The sequence below is a fragment of the Panthera leo genome, chromosome D1 (assembly GCF_018350215.1).
Source record: "Panthera leo isolate Ple1 chromosome D1, P.leo_Ple1_pat1.1, whole genome shotgun sequence".
NCBI lineage: Eukaryota > Metazoa > Chordata > Mammalia > Carnivora > Felidae > Panthera > Panthera leo.
In genome coordinates this window covers 88111929-88127445 of record NC_056688.1, presented here as the reverse complement: position 1 = coordinate 88127445, position 15517 = coordinate 88111929, and the positions used below count along the sequence as shown (strand labels likewise).

Genomic DNA, 15517 nt, shown 5'->3' with positions numbered 1-15517 from the left:
ACTTTGTGCCTTTGGGGATAGCACTAATCCACAAAACTGCCCAGCAGCAGAATTTGCTTTGACAAGAATCGTTTGAGAATGTGAGTGTCCTCACAATGCTGCACCGTGGGAATCAGGGTGAATTACCAGACCCCCACGAGCCTCACTGCTCACTTCCTTAGACTGTTCTCATAAGGAATGGGAACGTGGAGTGGCAGATCCCCCTTATCCTGGATTTGAGAGTTCGCTAGGTCACTCCTGAAACCTCTGTGCCAACCAAGCCAGAAACAATGGGTCCTCTGCAAGCTTTTGTTTATTATTACAGCCCTCGGACTGTACATCCCACTCACCCCTTTGCTCCTGTGGCTGGTCAAGCTAATTTGATTTGACATCCTGGCATTTGAGATTTGTCAAGTGTTGTAACCCTAAGCGGTACTAATGTTGAAAACCATACTTGAAATTTATATAATCCAGATGTGTATGCCAATAAAGCAGATGAAATGGCAGGCTTGGGCTGTGGAGTGTGTGTGTGTGTGTGTGTGTGTGTGTGTGTAGGAATCCTGTTGCCCTATATTCTTTCCACATGGAATATATAGCCAAGAAGGATTTTATGTATTAATATTTTCCCTTAAGAATAGTAACTGGAATATGAAATATAGCTGTAAGTAAGTACCAGCGTTGGTTTTATTTGCAGCCAAGAATAACTGATTAAGTTTTGGGGAGCAGGAAGGTCTATTTTAAATGCTTTTTAAAACTTTTAAATTGGTCAGGACCCTTCAGCAGTGTGGTCTGGGGAATTGTCAGTCACACCAAGTCAGGATTTTTGACGTGGCTTTGACGTCGAATGTTTTTCCCTCCTATGTGGACATGTCATTCTTCCCATGCGAGAGCTTTCGCTGTGATCCAGAAGTCCCCCCTCTGAGGCCGAGGCCTCGACCCCTGAGTTGTTACTCCACAGCCCTCCCGCATTGGCACGGCCCAAATGCTACTTGTGTTTTCTGTAAGCTCAACACGCAGCTGGATTAAATACGAAACGTCTCTGCTCAAGTATTTGATAGCGACCCTCCTTTGAGGACTAGAGCGTCTCCTCTCTCCCCCGGCCAGCGGTGTCCCCCTGTGATACCTCTGGCGGGACAGTGCGTCACCTTCTCCGGCCGTTGCTTCGCTCGCCTGTGAAGAAGACCACAGCTGACCCGATAGGAGTAGCGCATGTGGCTCCCCCAACAGGGAATTCCGGGGTTGCAGGTTTTGGTGTTCTTGACACGAAAGGGTGGCGGCACGTATTATTATTCCTTAGCATATGCTGCGCATAATTAACAACCATCCTTAACTAGACCCGTCAGCCCAGGGAAAACTGGCCATACCAGCTTAGTGACAGCCGATGAGAAATGATATGAAAAGGAGGCACAGAGCTAGCACCCACAGATGTGGGGGTGACTTCTGGACTTCGGAGCTGCAGTTGGTGCCTGTGTCCTCCACAGCTATTTCTAGACCGGAAGTCAAAGATCATGTTGCTGTTTTAGCCCCTTCTTAGGGCAGAACCGAAGGAAAACAGCTGATATTCAGGGGAAGCTTGTGGCAAGCCATGGTCCCCACGGTTTCCCCTTAACTAAACGGCTCTGGAGAAAGTCAAGTGTGTGCTGTTTCCACAGCAGGCAGGATGGAACTTTTTTTTTTTTTTTTTGGGGGGGGGGGTCGGGCGGGTGTCCACCAGCTTTCCATTTGCCATAGGTTACAGCCCTGACTCCAAGAGGGCAAGGCGGACCACGCCTGCAAGTCTGACGCTCCTTAGCGGAGCCTTAGCCTGTGGGTTCCAGCCCTGTTCCGACTCAGGTCTTGAGTAAGGAACGCTGTCATGGATCCAAGCTAAACAGATTCCAAATGATGGAATCTGATTTTCCGGTTGGGTTTTGAGGTGAGGGCATCAGCGTGTGGCGTATTCGGCCCCCACGGTTTGTTTAGTTCGCTGACGCTCAAGGCTCAGGCAGTGGAATGAGGGATCTCGAGCCGGCCTGGCCCGCATGTTGCTCAGGTGACTCATCACCGCCCGGAGTCCGTCCCCTCTGTGAGGCTCAGCAGCCCCAGGACTGGGGCCCCAGGCAGGAGTCAGACGGTCAAGGCCGCTGGTCCAGTTCTCCCTGCTGACGTCATCCCCCCACATTGTCTGGAATGACTCGCAGCCTCTGACTGAGGACGATAGCAGGCTGGAAGTGGGAAAGCAGGAGATGTTTCCAGGGCTGTAACGCACCCGGGATTTTCAAGGTGCATTTGCCCAGTATCGTGCCAGGGCGAGCCAATGCGGCCTGACCCATGTATCTAGTAGGATCCCATTTCAGTGGGGTTCTGCAACTCCACTGGTCTGACCTTTTACCTTCCAAATGAAACACAGTGAGACCTGCTTGACCAAAAAAAAAAAAAGCCAGAAAATAAAACAAACAAAAACCTGTCTTTTATTTTTAATGTTCTCCAGCTGACATGTGCTAGGTTTTGTTGATATAAAGAAGCCATTCCAATCCACTACCTAATGCAGGGATGCATAAGACCATACTAGAAGGGCTGCAACCAGAACTGAGCCAACCACATGTGTCATGACATTAATAAAAGAACAAAATGAGAGCCCAGCCTACAGGGACTGTGCTCGTGGGGCAGGGACTACAGCCCGGCAGCTAAGAGCCCCAATGTGGGAGTGCCTGAGCCTGGGTTCCAATCCTGGCTCTGCGGCTTATTAGCTGTGACGACCTCTCCCATCTTCTATTCTTTTGCTGTAGGATGGGGTGGTGTTACCGCATCTTAAAGTTGGTCTGACAATGGAGTTTGTCTAAGACAAAGTAAGTGCTTAATACATGGTACCTGTTAGCACAATGATTGTTATCCCTTCTCCCATAGCAACAGCCTGTTTTGGGGGGTGATGCCCTCCATGAAGCTAGCTGTCGGTGTCTGATTTCCTTCCTCTTAGCTACATCGTTGCTCCGACGCTGCTGCATAAGGGGATGTACGGTCTTAGGAACTCAGAAGCCAGACTTCATTGGTTCTTCTCCCATGGGCCCATCGTGACGATGGGTTCCTTTTTCATACACCTCCTCTGAGGTTTGCTAATTTTGCTCCGCCAGGAAGTCCATCCAGGAGGCCACCATTCAGATGGATGGAGGAGTCTTCCAGAGAAAGCATGAGCGTTCTGGGATACTGTTATCTGGGGTCAAGCGCTGGCCTATGTGAGGGAGTGAGGCCAGCAGAGCCAGCCAGCTAGCTCTGCCCCTGTTCTTCCAAAACAGCAAGGTTCCACAACAGAGGCCCCGAGCCTTCCAAAAGCAGGCTCAAGCCTAGACTGTCTGAGTTTCCTCCAGAGTGCAACAAGAGTTTATTCCAAAACAAAACAGCAACAAAAGTGGATGCCTGGTATTTCCTTGGCTTACTTCTGTAAAGCATTCTGACCAAAGGAGAAGAGAGGTCTGAGCTCCACGACAGATAGAGTCAGCCTGAAATTATTCTCTCCTCTCCCTTCCTGACTCCCAGGAAGAATAAAAACTGTGAACATAATAATAGCTACAATTCATGCAGTGTTTTCTTGAGAGCATACCTAGGACTATTTAAGCACTTTACACGTATTAAATTATTCAATCCTAATAGTCCTGCCAGAGAAGTTCTATTATTGTTGTCCCCCTTTTACAGATAAGGGGACTAGGGCACAGAGCAGTTAAGTACCTTGCTGAAGCTCCCACAGCCGGTAATGGGCTGTAGAACCCAGACAGCCTGGAATTAGAAGCTGCACACTTTACCACGGCTCTGTAGTGCCTCTCATGATAGTTATAAATTATAAAATGGTTTTAATCCTAAAAATACACCACAGGGGCACCTCGGTGGCTCAGTCAGGTAAGCATCCAACTTCGGCTTAGGTCCTGATCTCACCATCTGTGTGTTCGAGCCCCGTGTTGGGCTCTGTGTTGACAGCTCGGAGCCGGGAACCTGCTTTAGGTTCTGTGTCTTTCTCTCTCTCTGTCCTTCCCTCGCTTGCACTCTGTCTCCCTCTCTCTGTCTCTCTCAAAAATAAACAAACATTAGGGGCGCCTGGGTGGCTCAGTTGGTTGAGCGTCTGACTTCGGCTCGGGTCATGATCTCACAGTTCATGGGTTTGAGCCCCGCGTCGGGCTCTGTGCTGACAGCTCAGAGCCCGGAGCCTGCTTCAGATTCTGTGTCTTCCTCTCTCTGTCTCTGCCCTTCCCCTGCTCACACTCTGTCAATCTCTCTCTCAAAAAATTAATAAACATTAAAAAAAATTAAAAAATAAATAAACATTAAAAAAATAAAAATAAAAATAAACCACAGGCACATGTGATAAAATGGCATAGAACTATACCTACGCATTATTCCAATGTCCATTTCCTAGTTTTGCTGTCATACTATATAGTTATATAAGATGTAACCATCTACAGGAATTGGGTGAAGGATACACAGGACCTTTCTGTACAGTTTTTGCTGCTTCCTTTGAATCTATAAGTATTTCAAAATTAAAGGTTCCAACAAACAAACAAACCACTGCCAACATTGTATTGAATTCTGATTGTATGCCAAGCACTGTGCTAAGCACTTTACAGTCACTATTTTATTTCATCCTCCCAGCAACCCAAGGAGGTGCGGGTGCCCTACCACCTTCAGTTCCAGGGACGCCTGGGTGGCTCAGTTGGTTGAGCATCTGACTCTTGATTTTGGCTCAGGTCGTGATCCCAGGGTCATAGGGTCAGGATCTACACTGAGTGTGGAGCCTGCTTAAGATTCTCTCTCTCTCTCTCTCTCTGTCTCTCTCCCCTCGGCCGCTTTCCCCCACTCACACTCTCTCTCACTCTCTCTCTCTGTAAAATAAAAAATTCAAAAAAAAAAAAAAAAAAAAGCCAAACACCTTCGGTTACAGATGAGGGAACAGTCATCTAAAGTCAATGGGAAGTCGTGAGGCCACTGGGTCTTCCTGACTCCAGAGCATGAATTCAGAATGCATCTTTGGAGGTAGGAAGATTTAGAAGGCATGTAATATGGGAACTAACTCTGTGTCATGTTCCACTCAAGCTCCCCAGGTGACAGGTAGCTCCTTGAAGCAGCCCCTGGCCCCTGTTCAGTCCACGGCAGACCCAAGAAGGAACTGAACCAGTCAACTGCCATCATTTCTTTGCCTTCCCCACTGCTCCTCTTGGTAGCTCCCTTCCTCGAAGGACATGCTTGCCGCACGAGCTCAGTGGCCCTTGGAGGAGTGTCCTCGGGGCCGTACTGCAAGCGTTTCTCACATCCCAGTGAAAGTGTGGAGTTTGGGGTCAGACCTGCGTTCAAATCCTAGCTTGACTTCTCATCATATTTTTTATCTTAAGGAAGTTGCTTAAACTGCTAGAGTTGGTTTTTAAAAGTTTTGTTTTATCTGTACAAGGGGAATAATAACAGTGCCTCCTGGTTTTATTACAAACATCAAGTGGGATAAAGCACCTGGTGCATGGATGTTCCATAAGTGCTGATTTCCCCGTGCTGGCTCAGCAAACATTGAGGCCTGCTGGGTACCACACACAGTATTGCATTAGCCGGTCGAATCCTCTGCTGAGCTTTGGCACAGAGGATGCCAGGGTTTCGAGGACGAGCACAACATGGTTCTCCATCAAGGAGCATATAATGGGTCATGGTGCAAAAGGCAAGTTATAAGTATTTACGGGGTGTAAACTGGGAGCAGGGGTACCCACTGAGCCTAGGGCTCCTTCCTCTGGATCCAGAGTCTGAATGTTGGGCCCAAGCCAGGCACCTTGCTGGGATTCAAGGACACTGTTGAGATTTGGAAGAGAGAACATTATCAATCACCATGCTGGATGGCATCAGTGATTATCATCTTCATTTCCATCAAAGGTGTCTTGTGACAGGATACCATCAAGTTCAATTTAGTCTGAATAGGGACATGGCAAGGACTTATTTTCTATTTCTGCCCCAGGCTGAACCTGTGTTGAATAATACAGTGTTCATCTACTTCCAAACACCAAGCCTTTTTTTTTCCCCCTTGTACTGCTCTATTCAGGGTCATGTGGCTGCTTGTTTCCTTGTCTCCTCTCCAAAAACCCACCCACCCACACCTCTGGCTGCCATAATGAGTGTTTTCAGGAAAGAGAGTCAACTCTGTATACTACAAGGTGGAATCACCTGCCTAAAGTTTAGAGACAGGCTTCAGGGCCAAGGCTTCACACAGTGACCTGTGGGTATCTTTGGACCTGTTACTTCTTTCAAAAAAATTCTTATGCTATCATTTAAAATTCAGGGATTTCCTGATCTGGCAACAGTTGGCTAAAGCTGAGTAGCATCTGCCCCCTTTAGATGCAGCAGATGTTCTCCAATTTGCTGTAGGCCTCCACCCCCCCGCCAAACTTCATTCATTCATCTTGCATGCCTGACGCCATAAGCATCTTGTTGTCAACTCCTGACATAGATGAAGAAAGAACACTGTCTTCAAAGGTGTAGCCGATTAGATGCATCAGGAGCTAATTGGTTGGGCCCCAGACTCTGTTCCTTACTGTGCGTGGGTACAGCAGGTGCAGTGAGAACTGCTCAACGTCCATCTTTCTCTGAGGTCAGCGTTACACCTGGTCTTCTTGGTCAGGAAGCTGGGATTCTAGAGGAGAGTCCTCCGCTCTGCACCAATACCCCAGTTGTGGCAGAATTCCTTAAAAAGTGAGCGGGAAGATGACAAATGCTGAGTCAGGGAGTTGTGGACGCATAGGTACATCTGTGGCGGGTAGCTGGCTTGGAGTCCATTTGGGTGATGTGGAGTATTAGCTGGGGTGCCAGACAAGGAGTCAGAAGACGTACATTTCAGTCTGGCTTTACCACTCGCTAACCGAGCATTGGACTTAATGGAGTCTCTGTTTTCTCATCTGTAAGATGGGGATAATGTCTAGCGTGCCACCAGTAAGGTTGATAAGAGGATCAGGTCACATGATCCTCTGAAAACATGCTATGAAGTGTAAAGTTGTATTGAAGAACCAGGTCGTAGGACAGCAGTAGTGTGCTGTGGGAGAACACGCAACTTCTGATACCTGGCAGCGTGAAGGTCAGGGGTCGGCAAGCTGAGGCCATGGGATGCATCCTGCCCCCTAAGAATGTTTTTTACGTCCGAAACAGTTGAAAAGCCATAAAAGGCAAATAATGTTTAATGGTGCATACAATTTCTATGGAGTTCAGATTTCAGTGTCTGTAAAGTTTCATTAGAACACAGCCACGCCCATTTGTTTATGTATTGCCTATGGCTGCTTTCAGGACATAATGACAAAGTTGGGTAGTTGTGACAGAGACCAGATGGCCGCCAAAGCATAAAATATTTACTATCTGAAACTTTGACCGTAAAAACTTAACCAACCTCTAGGGAAGAACATGGAAGGATAGGGACTCAGTCCCCCGCTTCTTTTTTCTTCGTTTCTTCTATCATCCAGACTTAGGTGCTGTTGCAAATAGGTGGCCCAAGGAGTATTGTACAAAACCATACAAGCACATCCTCTGTGGCCCACAGCAAATCTGCCCTTCCTGACAAAGCCAAGAATTTCTCTCAGTTTAACTGCCGCTGGAGCAACGCTCCGTCCCGCGGGCTCTAGCTAGGGGCACTTCCTGATGAAAACCACAGCATTTTTCATAAAACCAATCCCCCTTTTAGGAAAAACCGCAAGAGAAGAAGCTGTTCCTGTCACCGTGGGCACTTCTCCAGTATATTAACCACCGAACGGGCCTGGTGGGCAGTTTCCTCCCCTCAGCCACAGATTGACAGGAGGCACAGAGGGCAGCCACCACTCCGATAAGCCTGCAAGAGTGTGTCACGGCTGAGCTGTGTCCTCCAAAAGATGTGTTGAAATTCTAGCCCCCGGTACCCCAGGATGTGACGTTATTGGGAAACAGGGTGGCTGCTGATGTAATTAGTCAAGTGGGCCAAGGTCCTAATAGAGTAGGGTGGGCCTCTAGTCCAACAGGAGCAGCATCCCTCTCAGAAGAAGGAAGTTTGAACACGGAGCACCATGTGACAGCGGAGGCCGAGATTGGAGGGCCGCGTCTCTAGGCCAAGGAGTACCAAGGATTGGCAGCCACTACTGGAGAGAAGGAAGAGAGGATTCTACCCGGAGAAAGGGCGGCCCTGCTCACACCTTGATCTCGGGCCTGCAGTCTCCGGAAGTGTAAGATAATACACTTCTGTTCTTTGAAGCCGCCCCGTCTGTGGCATCTTGTTACAGCGGCCCTAGGAAACCATCGGGGCAGCTCGCCCGCCCTGGGGCAGCCTTCTGGTGCCCTTCAAGGCGCTTGGTGGTAACCCTGCTCTGCACATGAGGTGGACGAGGTGCGGGAGGCTTCAGGGAGCCGCCCGAGGTTTGGGCCGGTGGCGGAGCAGGACTCCAGCCCAGGCCTTCCGGTTCCGGGCTGCCGAGGTGGGTTGTCCGGGGAACGGCGTTCCGCAGCTGGTGCGTGACGTCCTCCTGGGCAGGGGGCGTGATGGTGCCTCCGCCTCTTGTTTCTCGTTCCAGAAGCAGCGCAGAGTATCTCTCTGCTGTGGTCGTGTGAACTTGTTTGCTTGAGCTCTCACGTGTGCAAGAGGAAAATTCAGTCAGTAACTTTTTTTAAAAAATGGGGTTGGGGGGTATGTTTTACAGACAGCCGTGTATCATTTACAATTGTGAGGTCATGGGAGAGAAGTAAACTCAATTTTCTTAGCCATCTTACAGCGCCTCTGAAGAGTGTGCCTAAGAGATCCTTGGGGAGATACCCCAAATAAAAACCCCAGCAGGGAAGGTGATTTAACCAGCGGAGTCTCCAGTGGCCTCCTGGAAAGCATAAGAACACCGATACTTCCTTCTTAGGTAGCATCCGGTTGCCCAAGCTCCTGGGTAACAAACAAGTGAAATCAGCACCAACAGCTTGTGAGATGCTGTGCTTCTCTGCACTGAGGCGATTCCTATAACCCTCCCAGCTCACAGACTTGTGAAGAAACTTGGGTTGCAAGTGAAATTGTTACTAATGGAAGTCTGGCACCTTAAGATTGTTTTGTTCTTTATTATGAATATTTTCGAACATACAGACAAGTGGAAAGAGTTGTGTGAAGAACTCCGACATACCCATTCCCCAGACTCAGCAGTTACTGTGATTTTGCCCCATTCACCTGTGTTTGACCTTGTGTTTGTTTTAGTATTTGAAAGCGTCATCCCATCCCGTGCATCATTTTATCCCTTCTGCTGTAATACGCATCTCTAAAAAAAAAAAAAAAAATGTTGCTTTTCTTACAACCACAAAATCGTTCCTGTGCCTCTGCACATTCACAGTGGTTCTTTTGGTGTGAGTGCTACCCAGTTTGTGTTCAGAGCTCAGAGCTCAGGTTTTTTAACTGCATGGATGGAAATGTAGACTGTGGGAGACAGAGTAAGGCCACTGGGATGGGCAAGAGGCTGGGATTGGGATCCAGGAAAGGGAATTGAAGGCAGTCCTCTGGGACTGTCAGCAAGACTGAGCTCCAATGGGGTGTTCTTGGCCAGGGACGTGGTGACCCAGGTTCCTTCGTGGAATTCTGCCAGCATTGGCTGGTGGTCCTGAGGGCCCGAGAGTTGGATGGCCAGCCTCGGCTTTGGAGGACTCAGCATTCGTGACATATGGCTGGCGGCGCCCCGATGTGCTCTTCTGCTTGCTGCCAGTAAAGAGAATTGTTTCTTTCTCTGAGCAGTGTTCATTTACATGGGGAGAACTCCCTTCTCCTACCCCCCCCATACACATACACACACACACACACACACACACACAGGGAGGGGGGGAAGGTTTTTTGGAGTCTGTTTTTAGTGGGCTCACTCAAAAGGAGCTTTATGTTTATTTTTTGAGTGGCTCTCTGGCCTGTTGTGTCCGTTTATCATGCCTCACCACCAGCCCCCCCCCCCTCTCTACTCTGCAAACCTCAACTTCATCAAACTGTTCCTAACGACTACCACATGTCCACAGAGGGCGCAGGGGGCAGGGGAGGTGGGAGCTGGGAAATGAAGGAATCCTCTGGGGAGCACAGTAGCATATTAAAATTCAATGGCTTAGTCATCAGAGTCTTCAGCCCAAGCACTGAAGAAAAATAAATGAATATTCTGTAACAGTCTTGCGGATCTCGGAGGAAGGGGGTGGCAGGGGGAGGGAGGGACGCAGAGGTTGTGGTTTTTAGATAGAGGAGTTCATGCTGTAGAGAACAATTAGGGCCTTTGCTCAGAAATAACAAGACACACTACTGTTTTCCTGCTTGATAGGAGGAGCACATGGTGTCAGCTAGAAGGGAACACTCCAGTAGGCTAGGTCAAGCTCCCAGATGAGGAAATGGGCTCAGGCAGGGATGTGACGTCCTTCAGAGTTGTATGATGAATTCATGGTAGAGGTGGGACTCCATCCCAGGCCTCAGCACCTCCTGATCAGTGCTCTCTCCTCCTTGCTCAAAAAAGGGCATTTTCCTTTTGCTGCTACGTCTGCTTGGAGACCTTGGAGACTTTGTAGACTGTAGAAATGCTGGTGCAGCCTTTCCCCAGACCCCTCCTCTTTCTGCTAGAGAGGAGAGCGGAAAGTGAATGTGTGGGCCATTTATACTGCTCAGGTTTTAAGGACTGTAAAAGACCTGCCTCTGAAACTGGTTGCATCGGCTTCTGTTCCTTCCTTTATCCCTACGTCTCCGTTCAGAAGGATAGGCCTGATTACCTTTTCCTTTGTCCTTAGATAAAGCACCTGAGTCATAAGAAAGTAAGTGCTTTCACTTTGGTGGAGTGCTGAGTTATCTGTGGAAGAAGCTGGCTCTGCAATGTGTATCTCCTCATTTGTGACCTTTTGCGCTGGATTACAGTCCCCCACTTCTGGTGACGAAGGACGTTGAAAGATGGAAGGATTATGAAATCTCAGGCTAGAAGAACATTTACAGGAAAGCAAAGCCAAGCACCTTATTCTAGGGATGAAGGAACCAGGGCAAGAGTCCTGGGACACACTTCCAGCAGTTCCATGTCCCAAAGGGCCAGTCCATGACATCCACCACGGGTCCTATTCAGGGAGAGCGTGGTAGCTGGCTGTTCGCTTTGAGGCTCTGTTTGGTTTCTTTGATCAGCATCAGGTGGAAAACCAAAAGAGGCAGAAAAAGTGACCCACCCAACTAACCGTTGGCAGTGAAATGTCAAACAAGATGATTTTCTGAACGAGTTTGAAAGATCTCCCCTAGGGGCGCCTGGGTGGCGCAGTCGGTTGAGCGGCCGACTTCAGCCAGGTCACGATCTCACGGTCCGTGAGTTCGAGCCCCGCGTCGGGCTCTGGGCTGATGGCTCAGAGCCTGGAGCCTGTTTCCGATTCTGTGTCTCCCTCTTTCTCTGTCCCTCCCCCGTTCATGCTCTGTCTCTCTCTGTCCCAAAAATAAATAAAAAAATTTAAAAAAAAAAAAAAAAAAAAAAAAAGTACAGATCCTCGGGACCTACCCCAGAACTACTACTCAAACAGAATCACTGATTGTTGGGGACTGGGAATCTGCATTTAAAAAAAAAAAAAAAAAAAAAAAAAGAAAGATCTCCCCTAGAGTAGCTGGGCAAAATCCCATAGATTAGGGTTATTGAGTATGATTTCCAAGGACACCAGTCCACTAGCTTCACCAGCATAATGCAGAGATGTATCCAGACCTCGGATCTTGCCTCTTCCTGTCCACAGTGCTGGGGAAAGAGCCCTGGTCCACGTGTGCTCCTGACGTGCTACCATTTAATCATGGAGGTGGCATAAATGGAAGTTCTTGTTTCACAGAGGAAGAAATCAAGACTGAGACAGCTAAAAAAAAAAAAAAAAAAAAAAAAAATGTACCGTGGGAGAGTCCAGGTTAGAATCCTAGCCTGTGGCTCCGTGCCTATTGTGCTCCCCATCCAGTGCTCCTCTCCAAGCTGCTGCTAAAAGATCAGGAGGGCTTGGAGACCTTTCTGATGGGGCTGATACTCCCTTTTGGTCCTGCTGGAGAAGACTGGTAAGGCCTAGGTGCTTCCCTCAGAGAAGATGGTGGAAACTTTCTCTGTCAGACCATTGATCTTGTAGAGCAAAGCCGGTCAAAAGGCAGATTCCATAAAGATGTCAGTGAGGAAAGGAGAGCTACCTGGGAGCACAGCACCCCCACGACCCCCTTGTTAGCAGGGGCTTTCATATTCTCCCTTCCAAGTCCCCAGATCACAACGTCCCCAGCAGTTGTCAGCAGGAGGGCAGGGGTGGAGCAGGGTGGTGGTATTGTGTGTGTCCCACGTGCCTCTAGTTTCTGACCATGCTCTTGCACTTTGGACTTGGAGGAAAGAGCTCCTGGGGGCAGGTCTGGGCTCCTGGTCTTTGTTTCCCCATTGGGTCTGGCTGAGAGCTCTGTCCAGAACAGAGCTCATTATCTCCTGGTGCATGACGGGAGTACGCCAGACCCATACAGGTGCATTCTGCATCTGCCTGCTGTTGTAGCCTCTCTCAGAACTGGTCAGCCATCTGTATGAGAGGCTCGAGAAAGAGCTCCTTTGGTTACCCGGGCCCATCACGGGTGACAGTAAAAGTAAAGCAAGAGCAGACCTGCCGTTTATAAGCGTGGGGGTAGAGGTGAGGACTCTGTCCCCAGAGATGTGCTAATTAAAAGCTGCGAACCTGCAAAAGAACTTAGGGTTGAAACCCCACCTCCCCTCCACATCCACCCTGCTCCATCCTGATGATTGCTTTTGTTGCCAAAGAAGACTTTTACTCCCCCCACTGAGCCTTTATTAAGGAATTTCTAGCCAGAGCCCAAAGCTCGGGAAAGTGAAGGATGCGCCTGGCTCCCGTGCAGACACTTGCGCACATGGCCCCCTGCACATGAGCCCAAGCACACTCTGGCTTCCTTCTGAGTCCCCTCGTTCATCACAAGCCGCGTTTCTCAAGAGATGAACCCGTAGCCTGTCACAGCTTCCACAGGCCCAGAGTGCCTAATGAAAACCAGAGCCGCCCTCGAAGCACTCCTGATGCTGAACCAGTGCCCAGAGCTGTTTCTCCCCCAGCCCTGGGCTGCAAGTGAGCTCCGTTCAGAACAAAGCTGGGGCGCATTATCTCCTTGGCCGTTTTGTCCCCGTGGCTGCCTTGTTCGTCCTCTGCAGGCCCTCTGAGGTGCCGTATTGGGCCCTGTTTCCCCTGTCCGATACTCAGGGCCCTTGAGAAGCTAAAGAGATGGAGTGTAGGCAACACCAGGTGGAGGGCAGTGCTGGGTAGCAGCCCCCGCCCCGGCTGCGGCGGGTTCACAGGTGAAAACCACCCGTGAAAGCCGGCAGGAAGGAGCATGGCGTTGGTCTGGCAAGCCCTTGCGGAGGCCCTTGAGAAAACAGTATCGCATTATTGTCACCATTAATAATGGCCCTTTATTTGAGCCTTGCTAGGACAATGCTCCAAACAAAGCTGAGAGGAAGAAACAGTCCCTGCCGTGGGGCCTTGTAATTTATCAAGGCTAATGGAGGAAGAAAAATCACCGGAGAGGGGTTGTGGGGGTGTGCCGGGGATAGATTTTATAGTTGCCAGAGGTATAATCGGAAGATGCCCACCGCCTCCCTGGGCCTCCTGTTTGCTTTGTTTGTTGCAAGCACCGTATCTCCAACCCTACCTTTGTCTTGTCTCTTCCACCGGGTCTGGGCCCCTCGAAGGTTCTGAACAGAGCGAGAATAAAGTCAGGCTGACCAGGGTCTAGGTCTTGGCTGTGACACAGCAGTGTGACGTTGGGCAGCTTCCCTTATTTCTGAGCCTCGGGTCCCTCCTCTGCAGGGAGCCCTCAGCTCAGTGCTCGAGGGAGGACAAGCCCCTTGCGCTGCTCAAGGAGTAACAGCCGCCAAAAACACGTGGCGAGAGCACTGACGGAAAAGGACTTGCCGCAAGTGTTTCCACGCTACTCAGAAGCTACAGATGCTGCGCTTGGCCCTGACCGGTGCCGCCGCGTACTGTGAACCTACTGTGTGCCCAGCACAGAGCCTGCCGCGTTTCTGGACCATTTACTTCTCCACGAAAGTGAGGTCACGAGGACGGCTGTCCTCATGCCTTTTCCGATGCAGATGGGAGTCTGTGTCGTCTTCTCGTCTTCTCGTTGGGTGCCGGGCTCACCGTCCCAGGGGTGTGGTGGTATTCGGGGCTGGAAGGGTCCGTGAAAACCAGAGCCCGCCCTGCCAAGTCGGAAGTTGCGCTGGCCTCCAGGAAGGCAGGCAGCCAGTAGCTGCAGCTGTGTTATAAGAAGCCTGACTTAATTTGGGGGGTGGTACAGACAGCACTGTGTGGTGTTTGTTAAAAGCCAGAAGAATGCAGCTTATTCACCAGTCTGTGAAAATGGCTCTGTCTCGGGTGGGGGAAGCCAGAGGAGAATGTGTGATAGCATTTTAAAAGAGTGAAAATGCTGATAATTATAAATTTATCCTACTGCCCATTATGCATGAGGTCTAAGTGGATTAACTCATTACGGCTCCATCAGCCTCAGGTTTCCTGAGACCTCCTTTCTTGCAGGGTTTATAATTTTATTCTGACCTCTCTGTTAATCTGTAAAATGGGAATCTAATCATTCTCAATAACCATTGTCCTTCAAAGCCCCCTTATCACCACCTTGGTTTCTTGGAAATAAAAATCCGGCAGCAAAAAAAAAAAAAAAAAGTACATTTTTCCCACAATGCAATTGGTATAAACCCAAACAGGTTGGCGGGGGGGAGGATTTTTTGTAAGTTAAATCTTCTTTCAAATGCATGAGAAAAACAGGCTGCTTACTGGAATCCTACGGAAATCATTTTGTAAAGCAAAGAGGTACCTGCATCTTCATCTCTGGGGTCAGTCTGGGTTTTTCATATCCACAGCTATTGCACTGTATGTTCTGGCAGCGTTTCCCGTCTTCACATTAACTTCTAGCTTTCCTCCAGAAGATCTTTCGGGTTATTGAACCTGTGTGAGAGAGATTGAGACGGAAGATGTATGAAGTATCACTGAAATGTAAGGGTGCTCCGAGGGGCGCCTGGGTGGCTCAGTCAGCTGAGTGTCCGGCTCCCGCCCAGGTCATGATCTCATAGCTGGGGGGTTCGAGCCCCATGTTGGGCTCTGCATGGACAGATCGCAGTCTGAAGCCTGCCTGCCTCAGATTGTGTCTCCCTCTCTCTCTCTCTGCCCTTCTCCCACCCGTGCTCTGTCTCTCTCTCTTTTTCTCTCTCTCAAAAATAAATAAACATTAAAAAAAAATAAAACAAAAAAGCAATGTAAGGATGCTCTGAGTCCACACAGGATAGGAAAAGGCATTTGGGACAAATGTGGCTTGCGGAGTAGGAAAGAAGGAAAGCTAGAGTCGAAATTGAGAGCCTCAGTGTCCCCTCAGCTCTGCCTTCACCTTTTGTGTGGCCTCGGACAGGCCTTGGTCTGCGTGGGTGTCAGTTTTAATGTCTGTAAAATGTGGGGTTAGAGTGGTTAGGAAAACCCGAGAAATAAGTAGCTGCCATGGAATTCTTCCAGGGAGGACGTGCGGGGCCAAGGGTCCATTTGGAAAAACTGTAGTCCCCTGTTA

General features: G+C 49.3%; 1 protein-coding gene across 1 annotated transcript in view; it reads left to right on the top strand.

The window, feature by feature from the left end:
* Positions 1-15517, top strand: part of ABTB2 (ankyrin repeat and BTB domain containing 2) — a 174182-nt gene that overhangs the window by 68144 nt on the left and 90521 nt on the right. The window lies entirely within an intron of this gene.